The sequence below is a fragment of the Carcharhinus amblyrhynchos genome, chromosome 1, assembly GCF_965287045.1.
Source record: "Carcharhinus amblyrhynchos chromosome 1, sCarAmb.v2.hapA, whole genome shotgun sequence".
Classification (NCBI taxonomy): Eukaryota; Metazoa; Chordata; class Chondrichthyes; order Carcharhiniformes; family Carcharhinidae; genus Carcharhinus; species Carcharhinus amblyrhynchos.
In genome coordinates this window covers 104,264,694-104,285,297 of record NC_137324.1, presented here as the reverse complement: position 1 = coordinate 104,285,297, position 20,604 = coordinate 104,264,694, and the positions used below count along the sequence as shown (strand labels likewise).

Below are 20,604 nucleotides of genomic sequence, written 5' to 3'. Positions count from 1 at the left end.
TTCTACCAGTGTTGCAAAGGATGGGTGTGACCGTACTACCATGGTAGCCATGTTGTGGAAATGCCGTCAGTGGATGCTGGTGTTCCATTCTACCATGGAACATTCCAAGTAGTTGGACTGTGCTGTATTACTTGTCCCTTGTGAATAAGTTTGTTCAGAAAAACACCTCTAACCACAAGTCCATCAAGCAATGTTCTATGTTTAACACCATCAAAGCCCTGGGGGAGAAGGGGATGATGGATCAAGATCAATTGTTGCCTGAGCAGACTGTCAAAGTAATTTGGCAGAATCCATTATTGCCAGAACCTTCAAACAAGCACCAAGACCTAGTTTGGCTGGTGGTGAGCAGGATATTTCCTGGCAGATCCTTCAGGAATGCCTGAAGTTTCTGCACCATCGTATGCTGTCCTTCAAGTGGCTGTGGGAGGGGAAAGAGACAGTCGCACACCTCCTTGTAGAGTGTGCCTTTGCAAAGAAAGTCTAGAGAGAGAGATGCAATAGTATTTGTTGGGGCTCATCCCGGGCAGTTCTGTGACGCAGGATTCTGTGCCCTTCGGGATGTTCCCAGGGATGTACACCAAGACAAACAGCAACTGCTGCAGGAGGATCATTCACTCAGTGAAAGAAGCCCTTTGTCTGCCTGAAACTTGTTGATTTTACAAAGAATTGTCCCCGACCGAGTGTTGCAGACTGGCACGCTCCAAGATCCAGGACTACATGCTGAAGGACGCTCTGAAGCTTGGGGCAGATGCTGCAGAGGTGCAATGGGGAAGGGTCACTGTGTAAGGCCTTTCAACCAAAGGACACTGAGGGTGGGTAACCATGTAAAACCCCCTCAGACTGTAAGCTTAATCCTGACTGTACACAGTAAAATGTAACTTTTTTTGTTTACTTTATTTCAATCCAATCAAGTCAAATTAAAGCCAATTCAGAGTCCCAACAAGTTGGGACATTCCCGATCCAAGCTGACAAGACAGGGCTCTCACCTCCTGTCCTGGGCTTGATTTACATGATCCAAGCTGATTGGAGTAGGTGTAGTTCCCCCTCCAAGGCTTGATCTTATTTGCATCTTAGCCAAAAGGCCGAGATGCCACTTGAAAAAATTGCTTCAAATGAAGCTGAAATGTAACCTAATGACTTCAACCAAGTGCAGCATGTCGATACTACACTTGATCTTAGCCAAAAGGCCAAGATATACCGTTCCTGGTGATCAAATTCAAACATCACCTCAGAGTGCAACATGACTGATGTATATAATTTGAACAGCATTGAACTCTAACAAAAACATTGAAACACCTCAGAGTGCATCTTGATCTCTGTAGAAAATGTGAATATCATTACACTTTGCTGTTGTGTCAAATTGAAATGCTTTGAAGTTTCTTTTAGATATTTAATGAATAAAATATAGTTTTGGAAAAATAGTTGATTTTAATATATGCCTATTTGTAAAAATTCTACTTAACAAGTAGAACAGTTATAAACAATTAATCTTTCTGGAACCCAGTTATGTTTCAACAGGGTGTAACTTTGTCAAGGGTATTTACATTGAGACTAAATTTCAAAGTTGTGCTCTGTACTGCCAAATCCAAAACATTAATGTATATCAAAAACTGCAGAATATGAAAGGAAACTTTAAAGAGATATCAAAATTAACACAAAAAGATTTAGAAGTACATCAGGAGAAAGGGTTATGTGAATGTTTTAAAACTGATTCAGGTAACAGAGCAAATGAAAACAAGGAAATAACAAACTTGCCAAGTAATTCCTTTGTGTCTGTTCACAGTAGGGGAAGAGGGTAATATACCTGACATTCCAAGGAAACTAATAACGACTCAACAACAGGAACCAATTATAGCTAATTAAAGCTAATGCAAGCAGGAAAACAGTATTCAAAAAAAATTGTCACTATGGCCCATCAAATTTCCCAGACCTGAAGATTGTAACCCTACAGATTTAAAGGAAAAAGGTAAAGAAATTGTAAATGTTTCAGCCATAATCTTCAAAAGCTATTTGAATTCAGGAATTGACATTTTAGATTGGAAAATTGTTATTTAAGAAAAAAAGAACTGTGAAATTATAATGCTAATTAGTCTAACATCTGTTTTGAGCAAGTATTGAAATCTATAATTAAGGACAGAGTGATTAAACACTGGGAAATATTTTAGCTGATTTTAAAGATGGTGTGGATTTGTAAAGGGCAGGTCATGTCTAATGAGTCTAATTGAATTTTGTAAGGAAATATCTTAACTGATACGTAGGGAAATATCTATGGATATAGTTTTTATGGACTTCCAGAAGGCATTTGATAAGGTTCTACATAAGAGTCTGTTGGCTGAAACTAAAGCTGATGGAATTGAAGGCAAATTATTGACTTGGTTAGGAGATTGGTTAAGGCAGGAGACGGAGGATGGAATTTTACCGGCATATCTGCCCGAGGTTCATACGATCCCACCTAAGGCCAATGGAGAATGCCATTCTCCAAGCCTCATCTGACCCCAAAATCGGAGCAGATGTACCAGTGAAATTCCGGCCACAGTGTGGATAATAGGTTTGTACTCAAAAAGAAGGAAGGATTAGTTGCATCCCACAGTAAACTGTGCTAAGTCTTCAATTTATTTGGTAGTCAAATACACCCATCGACAAGCTTTTATAACTAAAATAAAGTTACATTAAAGGGAAGGAAATTTTCTTACAGCCAAAGAACGCCCTAATTAGATCACTTCTGCAGTAATGCATAAAATTCTGGATAATGTGCCTTACAAAGAGTATAGTGACCATGGAAGGTATGCACCATCAGGATGTTACCAGGGCTCCAAGGGTTAAACTGTGAGACAACATTTTTAAATACCTCCATGTTCTCACTCCCCGCTATCCTTTATGAGCGGCATGGTAGCACAGTGGTTAGCACTGCTGCCTCACAGTGCCAGAGACCTGGGTTCAATTCTGGCCTCAGGTGACTATCCGTGTGGAGTTTGCATGTTCTCCCTGTGTCTGCATGGGTTTCCTCTGGGTGCTCCGGTTACCTCCCACAGTCCAAAGATGTGTGGGCCAGGTTGATTGTCCATGCTAAATTGCTGCTTAGTGTCAGGGACACTAGCAGGGTAAATACGTGGAGTTACAGTGACAGGGCCTTGGTTGATCCAAGCTTGATGGGCTGAATGGCCTCCTTCTGCACTGTAGTGATTTTATCTCTAATCTCCTCCAGCTCCACGACCCTCCAAGATTTCTGCGATTCTCTAATTCTGGCTCCATGGCTTGAATTGCCCCATCATTTGTCCTAAGTTCTGGAATTCCCCCCTTACACCTCTCCACCGCTTGACCTCATCTTCCTCCTTTAAGACATTCATTAAGACCAGCATATTTGACCTAGCTTTCTGTCATCTGACCAAAGATTTCCTTTATGGCTCAGTGTTGTTTTACTTTATGATATTCCTTTGAAGTGCTTTGAGTGTTTTATTACATTAAATTTGGTTGATAAATATGAATTGTTGTAGGTTTTGATAAGGATTAAACAAAAAGGGTGTGCTTTGCTCAATGATGAACACAATGAAAAGAAAGAAAGATATTTCCTTTCACCTCTGTCGCTCACTTACATGCTCAAATGGCTGTCTAAAAGAGCACAGGGGAACTATCTGAAATAAGCAGAATGGAACAAGATGTTTAATAAAACACAGGAAAAAGGGTGCTTTGGAAATAACTAGGGCAGTGGTGGGCTGTTAAATTTGAGGGGGAACGGAGGATCAGGGATGATTATGTGCAGTTTCTCCCTTGCTAATTTGTTCTCCAAAGAGTGTGAATAAAAATAACTAATTATCATTCTAAAATAGCCACATGAGCTGAGTGTGTGGCAGCTCTATGGGTGGGATTTTACGGATTCGCTCAACCTGAGACCAGAAAATCCTGCTGGAGATCAATGGACATTTCCACTGTCTGCCCCTCGCCTGCTCCGGTTCTGCAGCGGACGGGGCGGCAGAATTCCGGCGTTGTAAATTATTGCATTAGCTGATCCCGAAGATTCAATCATTGCATTGCTTTTATTTGAAATAGTTTTGTGGAACAGCCAGCAGAGGGAAGCCTTTCGCATCAGCTCACCCTCTACATAAGATATTGCCAATAAACGTCTGAGAAATTTCTTTCTTAAAATGAAATAACTCAGTGGTTCAAGTCCCATCTGATTCCAGTTAGTGTCTTACGCTTGCCTGTTTTTCAGACACCGAGAATCCAGTGGCAGCCAGAACAAAATGTGTCAGCATGCTGTTGGATGAAAGCGATACCTTGCTTTTCTTTCTCTCCAAAGAACAGAAAACTGCAATATTACTTCAGCAAAGTGTTCAGGCATTAACATCTGCCTGATAAATGTGCCCTTGATTCCCCATATCAGAGGAACACTGGAGGTTTTCAAAAAAGAAAAATATGAAAACTATTACCTTGCAGTTAATATTCTTCTTTCCGGCAACATTTCTAGAAAATAGATTTTATTTTCACATCTTAATGAAGAAAATTGGCTTTGACTATCTCAGCAGCTACACTGGAAAGAGACATTGGGCTGAATTTTAATCTGCAGGGGTGCTGGGTTTAGATTTGGGTGAGATTAAAACTGGCTATATTAACAACACATTAACAAATTAGCTCCAACTTGTATGTTTTAGTTTAGTACTACGGCTAGGCTGTGTGCATGCATATCAGATCTGAAGAAACAGGTCATCGATTACCATACATTAATCACTCAATTAGAGCAATATGTCAACCGCTGCATTTCCTGCTAATGCCACAACTAACACTGGGCATATGGTAAAAGCAAAATACTGCAGATGCTGGAATCTGAAACAGAAAATGCTGGAAAATCTCAACTGTGGAGAGAGAATAGAGCCAACATTTCAAGTCAGAATAACCTTCCACGGAGCTGAAGCATACAGATTCAATTCTGTGTTCCCTTATGTCTAAGTGGGCATCAGCAGTTGTCAAGATTAAACATGGTGATGCTCAAAATATCACATCTGTGTTTTCTCCCCTGTTTTGCCAAGTCTTAGCCATCTTCTTTTTAACAATGTTACAGTTCTCAGTTCAGAACTTGAGTTATTACCTTTGTGAAGAATTACTTCTTTTTTAAAAATCTTAATTCTCTTAATTTTAAACTTAGCGTCAATATTAAATGAACTGTACAAGCACACACAATGCACCATGGTTTGCATAGATACCTTAAAATGTTATTTTTAATCTCTTTGAATTTCAGCCTACAGTGTCTATGTTCAGCGTGGTATCAGACATGTAGATACTCAAACTTAAAAATACCAGCTGTAACTTGCATAAACACAGCCCAATGCAAGCTGCAGTTGATTATCACCACAGCCAGTACAGCATTGTGTTGCTGTTTTCCAAACTCACTTATTAAAGTGATCTGATAAAACAACATTCCATCGAGCTTTAGCAGCAGGAGATTTCTGTTCAATTGCTACTCTGTCAAGGACTTTACATCTGGAAAGGCCAGAATTTTACCGGCATGCCTGCCTTGATTCCGGGAGTGGGCGACGCTTGCAGAACGGCATTGTCCGTTGGCCTCTGGCGGGATCGTATGAGCCTCAGGCAGGCGTGACGGCAAAATTTCGCCCACCAAACCATCAGACTTACTATGTATCTGCAATATTTTGGTTTTATTTCAAATTGCTTGTATTTGCAATTTTTCATATTTGAATTAACGGCTGATTAGTAAAGTGATCAGTAAAAGAACTAGATGCTTTTGTTTTAGTATTTTATTTTTATATTAGGCATATAATTTCATGGAAATGTAAGTTACGCACAATATTTAATAGCTGGCTTGAAGTCCAGTCTGAAATAAATGCAGCTTCTTGCAAAGCATTTTAACGTTTCTTAATCTTCAAAGCTCTCTCTGTGTCATTATTGCTTGTTTTGGGTTCTTGTCATTTCATGCAACTTCCTTGTAAGCAGGGTTTTAACGAGGAGAGGTTAGAGTTCAACCTATTCTCTCTGGCAGACTCAATAATTTGAGCCATGAGCCAGAGATATGCACTATATGCCAAGGCACTCACTTGCCATTTCAAGACACCATCCTGATCTCGTGTCCCAGATGTCCATCCTTGGCTTGTTGCAATGTTCCAGTGAAGCCCACTGCAAACTGGAGGAGCAGCATCTCATCTTTTGATTAGCCCCCTTACAGCCTATTGACTGAACGTTGACTGCAACAACTTAAGATCATGAACTGTCTTTTCCACTAGGTAGTGGCCTGGTGGTACTATCGCTAGATTATTAATTCAGAAACTCAGCTAATGTTCTGGGGACCCAGTTTCGAATCCACCATGGGAGATGGTGGAATTTGAATTCAATAAAAAATACCTGGAATTAAGAATCTACTGATGACCATGAAACTACTGTCAATTGTTGGAAAAACCCATCTAGTTCACTAATGTCCTTCAGGGAAGGAAATCTGCCATCCTTTCCTGGTCTGACCTACATGTGACTCCAGAGCCACTGCAATATTGTTGATTTTAACAGCCCTTGGGCAGATAGAACATAAGAGATAAGAACACAAGAAATGGGAGCAGGAGTAGGCCATCTAGCCCCTTGAGTCTGCCCCGTCATTCAATAAGATCATGGCTGATCTGAAAGTGGTTCAGTTCCACTGACCTGCCTGCTCCCCATAAGCCTTAATTCCCTTATTGATCAAAAATCTACCTGTGACTTAAACACATTTAACGAGGTAGCCTCCACTGCTTCAATGGGCAGAGAATTTCAAAGAAGAAGTTCCTCCTCAACTCTGTCCTAAATTGACTTCCCCTTATTTTGAGGCTGTGCCCTCTAGTTTCTGTTTCCTTTCTAAGTGGAAGGAATTTCTCTGCCTCTACCCTATCGAGCCCCTTCATTATCTTATATGTCTCTATAAGATCACCCCTCAGCCTTCTAAACTCCAATGAGTACAGGCCCAATCTACTCAATCTCTCCTCATAACCTAACCCCCTCATCTCCGGTACCAACCTAGCGAACCTTCTCTGTACTCCCTCCAAGGCCAAAGTATCCTTTCGCAAATAAAGGGACCAAAATTGCCTTGGAGGGAGTGCAGAGGAGGTTTACTAGGCTGATGCCGGAGTTGAGGGGGTTGAGCTATGAGGAGAGGCTGGATAAACTAGGCTTGTACTCGTTAGAGTTTAGAAGAATGAGGGGAGATCTCATTGAGACGTATAAGATGATGAATGGGATGGATAGGATAGAGGTGGAGAGACTCTTCCCGCTCAGAAAGGATAATAGGACTAGGGGGCACAGCCTCAAGATAAAGGGGGGGCGGTTCAGAACGGAGTTGAGGAGGAACTTCTTCACTCAAAGGGTGGTGAATCTCTGGAATTCTCTGCCCGTTGAAGTGGTGGAGGCTGCCTCGCTAAATATTTTTAAGACGCGGGTTGATGGGTTTTTGATAAGAGAGGGGATTAAGGGTTATGGGGAGAGGGCGGGAATGTGGAACTGAGCCACGACAGATCAGCCATGATCTTATTGAATGGCGGGGCAGGCTCGAAGGGCTAGATGGCCTACTCCAGCTCCTATTTCTTATGTTCTTATGTTCTTATGTCCTTACCAGTACCTTGTACAATTGCAGCAAGACCTCCCTGCTTTTATATTCTATCCCCCTCGTGATAAAGGCCAACATTTCATTTACCTTCTGGATCACCTGCTGCACCTGCAAACTGAGATTTTGCAATTCATGCACAAGGACCCCCAGGTAGCATGTTGTAATTTATTACCATTTAAATAATAGTCCATTTTACTATTATTCCTTGCAAAGTGGATAACCTCATACTTGCCAATGTTATACTCCATCTGCCAGATCCTCGCCCACTCACTCAGTCTATCTAAATCTCTCTGCAGACTTTCCACGTCCTCCACGCAATTTGCTTTCCCACTCATCTTTGTGTCATCAGCAAACTTTGTTACCCTACACTCAGTCCCCTCCTCCAGATTGTCTATGCATATGGTAAACAGTTGAGGACCCAGCACCGATCCCTGCAGCATGCCACTATTCACCAACTGCCAACCAGAAAAGCACCCATTTATTCCAACTCTCTGCTTCCTGTTAGATAGGCAATCCTCAATCCACGCTAACACTTTACCCCCAACTCCGTGTACCTTAACCTTCTGTAGCAATGTTTTGTGAGGCACCTTATCGAACGCCTTCTGGAAATCTAAAAATACCACATCCACCGGTTCCCCTCTGTCAACCGCACTCATTACATCTTCATAAAAATCCAGTATATTCATCAAACACGACTTTCCCTTCATGAATCCATGCTCCATAGGGATGGGCAATAAATGCTCGCCAGCCAGCGATGCCCATGTCCCATGAATGAATAATAAAAAAACCTCAATTTCCATTTATTTTATTTTATTGCATTTATTTTTATTTTATCAATCAATTTTTATTACTTTATATTCCTTTGTCCACATTTTAATTCCACTTTCTGCCTTGTTTATGCTCTCCCCACCCCACTAGGGCCATTTGCCACATTCCTCAGGTTGCCCTTTGGTAACCTACATCTTTGTTCTGACACTTACTCATTCTGATCTCTTAATGGAAACTATTAGTACCATTCTCAGTCTTTATAACCATCATTTACATTTCCTTCTTCCTTTATCTATGACATCATGGTCAATTACAACACCCCCCCCCAAACCCTTACAAAATAAATTTCATCTGATTTTCCTTGTCTTCAGCTCTGATGAAGGGTCATCTTGACTCAAAACATCAGCTCTATTCTCTACCCACAGATGATATCAGGCCTGCTGAGATTTTCCAGCATTTTCTGATTTTGTTTTGCCTGGGCACTTTATTGTTACTGAGTTTGGCTGACTCATCATTGGAATTTGGAAGGATACTTGTCCCTAATTGATTAATAGATAGCTTTATTTTTCTTCAGGCTAAGCCTAAACAACCAACCATACTAATTGCAGGCAGTGTATCCATACTGATATAAAAGCTTTTCACACAGGCATAGGGTTACACCGGCAGCTGGGTACGGTGGAATGATTTTATTGGTATTCTGCATGGCCAGTGCACAAACTGGCCATCTTGTATTGAGGAGTTACAGTGTATTTCAATATACATTGAATTTTAAGATTGGATTCAATGGTTTCTCAGGCTCCTTGAATTTCACAAATGGAAGCAAAGTAAGTTCAAAGTAGCAAATGAGGAGGCGGAATCAATCTCAAGGAAATGCGCTAATAACTATCCAGAATAGTACCACAGCTATTTTCTGTGACAGAGAAGGAATTTCTTCACAATCGTTTTACTGAGGTTATATTCTCGAAGCACTGTGCTACACTTTGGATGCCACTTGTACTTTCTTAGACTGAGGATTAACATGACCCACAAGTTAGAGAGAAGACCAGTCGAGAGAAATTAGTGATGAGGGGGCCAGTGGAAAGGGGGGGTTGAGGGGACGGCAACAGAGAGAGATCAGTGGAGAGAAGCCAGCAGAGAGTGTTCAGTGGAGAGGGTGCCAGCAGAGAGGAATCAGTGGAGAGGGTGCCAGCAGAGAGGAATCAGTGGAGAGGAGCCAGCAGAGAGGGTTCAGTGGAGAGGAGCCAAGAGAGAGGAATCAATAGAGAGGGGGCCAACAGAGACATGTAGCTCACAGAGCTTTAGGCAAACATTCAGTTCCCTTGACATGACCAAACCATAATGTGTCAGGAAGCTTAGGATACCACATTAGGTGATGGCAGATGACTGTAGCCCCCTAGAAGATGACTTTTGAGAGATAGGATCTACAGGCATTTAGAGAGGCAAGGGCTGATTAGGGACAGTCAATGTGGCTTTGTGAGTGGAAAATCGTGTCTCACAAATTTGATTGAGTTTTTTTGAAGGGGTAACCAAAAAGGTAGATAAGGACAGTGCAGTTGATGTTGTTTACATGGACTTCAGCAAGGCTTTTGACAAGGTACCACATAATAGTTATTACACATTAAATCTCATGGGATTTGCGGTGTGGTAGCCAATTGGATACAAAATTAGCTTGATGACAGAAGACAGAGGATGGTTATAGATGGTTGTTTTTCGAACTGGAGGCCTGTGACCAGTGGTGTGCCTCAGGGATCGGTGCTGGGTCCACTGTTATATGTCATTTATATTAATGATTTGGATGAAAATTTAGGAGGCATGGTTAGTAAGTTTGCAGATGACACCAAGACTGGTGGCATAGTGGGCAGTGATGAATGTTATCTCAGGTTGCAACGGGATCTTGATCAATTGGACCAGTGTGCAGACGAATGGCAGATGGAGTTTAATTTGGATAAATGCAAGGTGATGCATTTTGGTAGATCGAATTGGGGCAGGGCCTACTCAGTTAGTGGCAGGGCGTTGGGGAGAGTTATGGAACAAAGAGATCTAAGGGTGCAGGTTCATAGCTCCTTGGAAGTGGAGTCACAGGTGGACAGGATGATGAAGAAGGCATTCAGCATGCTTGGTTTTATTGGTCAGAACATTGAATACAGGGTAAGGATGTCTTGTTGAAGTTGTACAAGACATTGGTAAGGCCACACTTGGAATACTGCGTACAGTTCTGGCCACCCTATTATGGAAAGGATATTATTAAACTAGAAAGAGCAAAGAAAAGATTTACTAAGATGCTACCAGGACTTGACCATTTGAGTTAAAAGGAGAGGCTGGATAGACTGGGACTTTTTCCCCTGGAACGTAGGAGGCTAAGGTACGATCTTATAGAGGTCTATAAAATAATGAGGGGCATAGATAAGGGAGAACATCAACATCTTTTCCCAAAGGGGAGTCTAAAACTATAGGGAATAGGTTTAAGATGAGTGGGCAAGATACGAAAGGGTGCAGAGAGGCAATTTTTCATGCAGAGGGGGTGAGTGTCTGGAACAAGATGCCAGAGGTAGTAGTAGAGGCAGGTACAATTTTGTCTTTTAAAAAACAGTTAGATGGTTACATAGGTAAGGTGGGTATAGAGGGATATAGGCCAAATGTGGGCAATTGGGACTAGCTTAATGGTAAAAACTGGGCAACATGAACAAGTTGGGCCAAAGAGCTTATTTCCATGCTGTAAACCTCTATGACTCTATGATTATGACTTGCTGCACGCTGGACCAGGTGAACGAATCAATGTCATCACTGCCACAACCTTTTTTCTCCAAATCCTTCCACGGTTCCACTGCAAACATATTGCAGAGTCTCCCAGGCAGAGGTCAACTGTCAGGATTCCACTCTAATAATGTGCAGCTGGTAAAACCACAAAAAAGATCTTTATTCGATTGTGTGCAAGATTCCAGGGCAGCATCTATCCTGCAACAGTCCAAGTTCCTTGGTTTATTTGGACCTGGAATCAGACTTAAAGGATGGCTGCTCGGGACAAAGGATAACTAGTGCAAACCTGGTTCAAAATATCTATAAGAAACCCACACATTGAATCCCAATGGCAATAGGAATTTGCAACCAACGCCAGATGTGTGATTGAACAACCCCATTAGCATGCTGAAGGTAATCTTTTAAACGAGTCAGTAGATCTGGAGGCATCACAGCCAAGATTTCCGGGATGGTCAGAGATTGCTATGCTCTGAACTGCAGTGTACAAGATCAAGGCTTTGTACCTGCATGAGGTGAAAATCTCAGCTTCTCAATAGATGATCATAGGGAGAGGGGACAGTGCAACAATGGGAATGCATTTTCCAGCTATTCAAACTGCTTCCCTTGATGCCGGAGATACCATTATTATTGCAAGGTTACCTAGGTTGCAGCAGTAGACCCATGTCACCAGAAAACGTAACGACACAAAGCAGTTCTGCAAACCCGTTGAACAACCCCCAGTTTGTCACCATTAATTCCTGCTTCTGCATTTATCACCAAACAAGTGTGATGATACAAGTGCAATTAATATACACTTTTTTTTTGTTTAAGGGCAATGTTTAAACTTTCAGATTTATTTTGCCGGCAGCCGGTGGCCAGGATGATTGATTGTTTGCAGAACTGCTTTGTGTCATTATGTTTTCTTGTGACATGGGTCTACTGCTGTTTAAAATTTCAGATTTATTTTGCCGGCAGCCGGTGGCCAGGATTTTATGGCTTCGCTCATCCCAAAACTGTAAAATCCCGTCCAAGTTCCTTTCCATAGCACATTTGAGGTGTCTTTAAATACTGGAATTGAGATTGTGTCACATGAGTCCACATATTGCCCACTGCTGCTGCTTGGACAGGAAAGCTGGGGGAAGAAAAATTTGCATTTGTCTAGTTTTTTTCACCACTACCCGATATTTCGAAGTACCAATGAAATTCTTTTTGAAGCGTTCTAATATCGGAAACATGGTACAAACAGCAAGATGATAATTATCAGATAATCCGCTTCTTGTGATATCAATTGAAGGATAAAACCTGACCAGGTCACCTAGTGATAACTCATCTACTCTTCGAAATAGTGGAATTTTATTTTTACGTCCACTCAATCAGGCAGATGCAGCCTCAGTTTAACGTCTCAGCTGAAAGGCAGCAACCTCCAACAGTGCAGCACAGCATTCTGTCATTGCAGCACTGAAGGGTAGACCTTAGTTTCTGTATTCAAGCCCAGCAATGGGATTTAAAGAGAAGATCCAATTAAAGGTATAATAAGAATGGATGACCACAATTCTGAAAGGCCATAAAGAATCTCAATTAATTCGCAGACTTTACCAAGTGGGAGAAGCAATGAGAAGAAACAAGCAATTTGAAAGGAAAACAACCCCAAGATATCCGTACAATTTTGCATGGAAGTGATGGAGCAGCCAGCACTTGGTGAGGTGAAGTTTGTACTAGCTGATGTGTTAGTGAGGAGAGTGACTTTGTGGGACCAGAGGGCATAGTTTTGAAATAAAGGGGCACCAATTTAAAACTGAATTGAGGAGAAATTTCTTCTCTCAGAGGGTTGAGTCTTTGGAACTCCTTGCCATAGAAAGCTGTGGTGGCAAAGTCCTTGTGTATATTTGTGGCTGATATATATATAGGTTTTTGATCAGTTAGGGAAGCAAGGGTTACGGAGAATGGACAGGGAAGTGGACATGAAGAATGTCAGATCAGCCATGATCCTATTCAAAGGCGGGGCAGGCTTGAAGGGCCAAAAAGCCTACTCCTGTTCCTAGTTCTTATGGTCTTATGATCTTAGCATTACGACTTGGTACCATCTCTATAGGTCAGCATGCAACATGCCTGTAATGCTGGAACCAGTTTTCAAGCCAAGGTTGACTGTTACAATGCTGGATATGCGGGTATTCTATGCTTTATGGTAGCTGCAATTATCCTTTAGCAGATAACACATCTCTGCAACTGATTGTTTAATGACCAGAACTCTGCAAATATAGTTTCCTACAATCAATGACAGGTGTTAAATCTGGTTGGTACTTCTTGGTTTATGTTTCCAATCATACTAAGCAGCTCTGATCATGCTGGTATGCCTTCTTTCCTGCAATGCTACTGAAAGCATGGTATACTGATGTTGGGGCATTTCCAAGGAAACATCCAATATTGCAGTTAGTCAACAATTCCCATATTTCAATGGTGCCAACAGCTCTGCTGTCCCAACATCCTTTGGTGATCAGAGCCACTAATTTGCCTGTCATCCACCAAAACCAGATATGTTCACTTTGGTCTATAGAGGTTGATACCACTCGGCAAGCAACATAATATACAGTTTGGTCTCCCTCTTGTAAGAACACCAGAAAAGGGCACTCCCAAAAGGAATCCTTTGGTGATTATATGCATATGGAGGACAAAAATATTAAAAGTGAACAAAAGCAAGAAATTCTTCAAATACATTTTACATTACTCTGTTCTATAAATGAGCCTCCATGTACCCTTGGACCTGACCTGGGTGTAATTAAGAATGGATACCCTGTATATCGTAATACCAATAAAATGTTTGCAAGATGTCTGTCTGTTCCAGGTGTTGCTGATTCTACTAAACACCATGCTGGAAAGGTTTGCAATTTTCCAATAGGGTAGAAAACTGGCATGGAATTGGAACAACCTGTTTACTTTTCCAGTCAGGTTTGCCTGATTTATAATCATGTTATAATGATAAATCAGATGAACTATAAGAAAATCTACAATAATAGTTGAAATCTCAGATTTGACTCAGGCCCACTGTGCTGAGTGTTATCAATTCAATTGCGTCAACAGATGATTATCTTTGCCACTGAAGATGGGCAGAGGTCATGATTTCACCCGTTTGTTTGCCTTTTTCTCTGTGAACAATACTTCTCGAAAAATAATCGGACAGATTTTAACGAAATGTGGTACATAGATAGGACAGGGCCCAAAGAAGAATTGAAAAAAGAACAAAGAGCAAAGAAAATTACAGCACAGGAACAGGCCATTTGACTCTCCAAGCCTGCACCAACCATGCTGCCCGACTTAACTAAAACCCACTACCCTTCCAGAGATCATATTTCTCTATTCCCATCCTACTCGCGTACTTGTGACACCCCTTAAAAGTCACTATCATATCCGCTTCCACTACCTTCCCTGGCAACAAGTTGCAGGCACCCTCTACCCTCTGGGTAAAAAATCTGCCTTGTACATCTCCTTTAAATCTTGCCCCTCACACCTTAAACCTATGCCCCCCTAGTAATTGACTCTTCCACCCTGGGAAAAAGCTTCTGACTACCACTTTGTCCATGCCTTTCATAATTTTGTAGACTTCTATCAGGTCGCCCCTCAACCCTCCATCGTTTCAGTAAGAACAAACCAAGTTTCACCAACCTCTCCTCATAGCTAATGCCCTCCATGCCAGGCAACATCCTTGTAAATCTTTTCTGTATCATCTCCAAAGTCTCCACATCCTGCTGTAGTGTGGCGACCAGAATTGAACACGATATTCCAAGTACGGCCTAACTAAGGGTCTATAAAGCTACAACATGACTTGCCAATTTTTAAACTCAGAGCCCTGGCCAATGAAGGCAAGCATGCCACCTGCATTGCCACTTTCAGTGACCAGTGTACCTGTACACCCAGATCCCTTTGCCTATCAATACTCTTAAGGATTCTGCCATTTACTGTATATTTCCTATCTGTATTAGATCTTCCAAAATGCATTACCTCATATTTGTCCAGATTAAACTCCATCAGCCATCTCTCTGCTCAAGTCTCCAACCGATGTATATCCTGTAGTATCCTCTGATGGTTCTCATTGCTATCCGCAAATCTACCAACCTTTGTGTCGTCTGCAAACTTACTAATCAAACCAATTACATTTTCCTTCAAATCATTTATATATGTTACAAACAGCAAAGGTCCCAGCAATCATCCCTGGTGAACGCCACTTGTCACAGCCCTCCATTCAGAAATGCACCCTTCCACTGCTACCCTCTCCTCTTTGACCGAGCCAGTTTTGTATCCACCCTGCCAGTTCACCTCTGATCCCATGCGACTTCACCTCCTGCACCAGTCTGCCATGAGGGACCTTGTCAAAGGCCTTACTGAAGTCCATGTAGATAACATCCATCCACTGCCCTGCCCTCATCAATCATCTTCGTCACTTCTTCGATAAATTCGATCAAGTTTGTGAGACATGACCTCCCCTTCACAAAACCATGTTGCCTCTCACTAATATGTCCACTTATTTCCAAGTGGGAATAAATCTTGTCTCGAAGAATCCTCTCTAATAGTTTCCCTACCACTGATGTAAGGCCCACCGGCCTGTAATTATTTGGATTATTCTTACTACCCTTCTTAAACAAAGGAAAAACATTTTCTATTTTTCAATCCTCTGGGTCCTCCCCTGAAGCGGAGATGCCAGCGTTGGACTGGGGTAAACACAGTAAGAAGTCGCACAACACCAGGTTAAAGTCCAACAAGTTTATTTGATAGTAAACCCACTAGCTTTCGGGGTTTGCCCCTCCACCTGATGATCTACAGCTGTTTCAAGAAGCTGTCCTGGTTGCTCCTTACAAACTCTGCCCCATCCACACCCCTAGCACTAAGTGAATCTTTGTCAATATAGGGGAAGTTAAAATTTCCCACCACAACAACACTATTACTTTTAACATTTTGCCAAAATCTGCCTACATATCTGTTCCTCTATCTCCCACTGGCAGTTGGGTGGCTTGTAGTAAGCCCACAACATTGTGACTACACCCTTCTTTTTCCTGAGCTCTACCCATAGTGCCTTGCTGTATGAGCCCTCCAAGGTGTCCTCCCACAGTACAGATATGACATTCTCCTTAGCCAGTAGTGCAACTCCTCCACCCCTTTTATATGCCCCTTTATCCTGCCGGAAACATCTGTATCCTGGAATGTTAAACTGCCAATCCTGCTCTTCCCTTAACCAAGTCTCTGCAATGGCAATGACATCATAGTTCCTAGTATTAATCCAAGCTCTAAGTTCATCTGCCTTACCTGTTACACTTTTTGCATTGAAACAAATGCATTTCAGTCCACCAGACCCTCTTTGATTAGTAACCCCACCCTGCCTGCTGTTTCTCTGTGTCGTACTGGCCCTACTCTCTAGTTCCCTTTAGCTAATTCACCTTTGCTTTGGTTCCCATTCCCCTGCCAAACTAGTTTAAATCCTCCCTGTGTGACACTAGCAAACCTCCCGGCCAGAATATTTATGCCCTTTCAGTTTAGATGCAATCCGTCCTTCTTGTACAGATCCCATCTGCCCCGGAAGAGACCCCAATGGCCCAGATATCTGAAACCCTCCTTCTTATACCAGCTGTTCAGCCACGTGTTGAGCTATACTATCTTCCTATTCCTAGCCTCACTAGCGTGTGACACAGGCAGTAATTCTGAGATTACAACCCCAGAGGCCCTGCTTTTTAACTTTCAACCTAACTCCCTAAACTGTTGCTGCAGGACCTCATCACTCTTCCTGCCTATGTTGTTAGTACCAATATGTACCCCATCCTTTGGGTGTTCACCCTCTCCCTTCAGAATGCTTTCTGTCCGCTCAGAGACATCCTGGACTCTGGCACCAGGGAGGCAACATGCCATCCGGGAATCCACAGAAGTGCCTATCTGCACCCTGACTATACAGTCCCCTGTAACTACTGCTCTAGTCCTCTTTGTCCCTCCCTGCTTAACAACAGAACCAGCTTTGGTGCCACTGCTTTGGCTGCTGTGGCTGGTTGGTAACTAATTGGTTAGTTCTTGGTGAAGATGTGGATCTGGATCCTGAAGTTATTTTAATGAACCATTAATGTTGGGACTTAGGATGAATTGACCCTTTTTTTTAAAGAAATCAAAATGTTACTGATTTTTTCAGAAAGTTGTAGAATGCCTCAGCTGCTACATTGGAATCTGTCACAGTTATCAGAATGTGAGCAGAGTTTTCATTGCAGGTTGCTGAATGTGGGTTGGAAGCTGATGAAATAGAAGCTCTCAATAGAAGTATTTATTTTTCCAGCTTTGTCATTGCAGAACATCAACCAGATACAGAAAAGCCACAATGAAGAGCTGTAATAATTTTGAGTTAATATAGTGTAGCAAATGCACTCTACTTAATTCCCTCATTCTAGTAAGAAATCTCACAACACCACGTTAAAGTCCAACAGGTTTATTTGGAATCATCAGCTTTCAGAGCACTGCTCTTTCATCAGGTAAATGGAGAGGTAGGTTTCACAAATGTGGCATTTATAGACAAAGACACAATTACAAGATAATGGTTGCAACGCAAGTCTTTATAGGTACTGACAGTGTGAGTGGAGAGAGGGTTAAGCGCAGGTTAAAGAGGTGTGGATTGTCTCAAGGCAGGACAGTTAGTAAGATTTTGCAAGCCCGGGCCAAATGGTGGGGGGTACAGGTATTGTGACATGAACCCAAAATCCCAGTTCAGACCATCCTCATGCATGCAGAACTTGGCTAACAGTTCCTGCTCGGTGATTCTGCAATGTTGTGGGTCTTGAAGGTTGCCTTGGAGAGCGCTTACCCAACAATCAGAGGCTGAACGCCCTTGACTGCTGAAGTGTTCCCCAACTGGAACACTCTTGCCTGGTGATTGACATGTGATGCCTTGGGACATCCTTTCCTGCAGCGTATCAGATAGACAACATTGGCTGAGTTGCAAGTGTATGTACTGTGTACCTGGTGGATGGTGTTCTCACATGAAATGATGGCACTTCTTGCAGAGGTTGCTGTGACAGGGTTGTGTGATGCTGTGGTCACTGTTCTCCTGAAGGCTGGGTAACCATGGTCTGTTTGAGGTTGAGGTTTGAGGTTGCACAATTGTTTGAAGGCAAGTAGTGGGGGCGTGGGGATGGCCGTGGCGTGATGTTCATCTTCATCGATGACTTGTTGAAGACTCCAAAGAAGATGTCGTAGTTTCTCCGCTCCGGGGAAGTACTGGACGACGAATGATATTCTGTCTGCCATGTCCCATGTTTGTCTTCTGAGGAGGTTGGTGCGGTTTTTTGCTATGGCACGTTGGAACTGTCAATCGATGAGTTGAGTGCCATATCCCATTCTTACGAGTGTGTCTTTCAGCGTCTGTAGATGTCTGTTGCATTTCTCCTTGTCTGAACAGATCTTGTGTGTACAGAGGGCTTGTCCATAGGGGATGGCTTCTTTAACATATTTAGGGTGGAAGTGAAGAAGTGGAGCATCGTGAAGTTACCCTTGGACTTGCAGTTAAGTGAGGTGCTGAGGTGACCGTCCTTGATGGAAATGCATGTGTCCAAGAATGCAACTGATTCTGGAGAGGAGTCCATGGTGAATCTGATGGTGGGATGGAATTTGTTGATGTCACCATGTAGTTGTTTCAGTGATTTCAGCAATTCCCCATCATGAGTCCAAAGGAAGAAAATGTCATCGATGTATCTAGTGTATAGCATCGGTTGAAGGTCCTGTTCAGTGAAGAGGTCTTCTTCGAACTTGAGCATGACGATGTTGGCGTATTAAGGTGTGAATGTGGTCCCCATGGCTGTTCTGTGTGTTTGGGTGAAGAACTGATCGTCGAAAGTGAAGACATTGTGGTCCAGGATGAAGCGGATGAGTTGTAGAATTGCATCTGGAGACTGGCAGCTGTCAGTGTTGAGTACTGAGGCAGTTGCAGCAATGCCATCGTCATGGGGAATGCTGGTGTAGAGTGCCAAGATGTCCATTGTGATGAAGAATGTTTCTGGTTCAACTGGTTCAACATCTCCACATCATGGATTGTATTTAACTAGTTGCTTGGTATTTCAGAACTTGATTATTGCTGAAAAAAGACATGTTGTTGAAGTTTTTCATCTTGCATTCATCAGCACAATTCGCAAGAATACCAAGTATAAAGGAAACAACAGTTTATAATTAGTGGGAAGAGAGTGCTGAATGGTTGGCAAGTGAACTCTGATTTGTAGAGGCATTACCATGGGGAATATACAATTAGTTAGTTAATCTAATAGTGCCACAAGAAGGCTTACAGTAACACTACAATGAAGTTAATGTGAAGATCACCTAGTCACCAAATTCTGGTGCCTGTTCAGATTCACTGAGGGAGAGTTTAGCATGTCTTTTGGACTGTGGGAGTAAACTGGAGCACCTGAAGGAAACCCATGCAGGATGATCACATATTTCCATTTTTTCACACTCAGTGAGTCAGGTTCCTCACTTTGAGCGCCTAACCCAAAACATATCCACATAAAATATGCTTTAGTACAAAATGTTCATTAAGATTTATGTTATTTTATTTAGACATACCAATTTACATTAATTCACTGCTGGGTAGCGTAGATAATGTGTTATCAAAGTAAAATTGAATTAAGTTTTTTTACTTTAAGTCTCATGTTGATGCTGGGGAATCTGCTAGAGCTAATAGTTCAGGACAAAATTAATTACAATTTGGATAAGCATGGGCTGGCAAATGTAAGTCAGCAGGGATTTGTTAAAAGTGAACCATGTTCTGGTGAAAAGATATCAACCTGAAATATTGCCTGGAATTTAATGATGATGATAGGGTCCTATAGGAGCTGGGGCTGCATCTTGTCAGCAGTAGCCCATTAAATAGTTGCTGTTGGGACTGCGGCCCTATGCAGGCTGATTTGTCCTCAAGATCAATCAATCAATCAGAAGGCTGTTCTCCAATCAGTGCCACCGGGAGTGATGGTCTCTGCTGGCGCTGCTTCTGGAGGATGGATGTGCGCCTTCACAACCAGTTAACTGAGGTGTCAGAGTAAGTTAAGCAGGCCTTGAAAAGGGTGAGGAAAATGTTACCGTAAGGGGCTCTGCTGCAGGTTGAAAAGCTGCTGGAAAGGAGCCCCCCCGCCACTCCAGATGGGGTGCGGTGAAAAGCCATCCCTATCAGTGGCTAAAAGCCAGTCGAGATGGGCAGAGGCCCTTAATTGGTCACCAAAGTGAGTCAATTTTCCTCCACTTTCCCCTACACAGGCAAGATGGCATGGCAACAAATAAATAATGGGCACACCCTCCATCAACTTCCTGCAACATATCATAGCCTCTAAGCCTATTCCCAGAAGGTTGGTAAAATCAAAGACATTTCTCTGTTTATCTGTCCACAGATGCTGACATAATTGATGATTTAATTTTATAATGACCAACTTGATTGTGTTCTTTAATGAAGCAACAGGCTGTAGGGGATAGCGTGGTAGATATCGTGTATATGCTTGGTATTTGATGAAGTACCACATAAA

At 42.3% G+C, this 20,604-nt stretch overlaps 1 non-coding gene across 1 annotated transcript; it reads right to left on the bottom strand.

Annotated features, from left to right (window-relative positions):
• Positions 1-1,007: 1,007 nt before the first annotated feature.
• LOC145350992 (U2 spliceosomal RNA) lies at positions 1,008-1,196 on the bottom strand. The gene has a single exon (XR_013888289.1). It is a non-coding gene; the product is annotated as a U2 spliceosomal RNA (small nuclear RNA).
• Between the last annotated feature and the right edge of the window lie 19,408 nt (positions 1,197-20,604).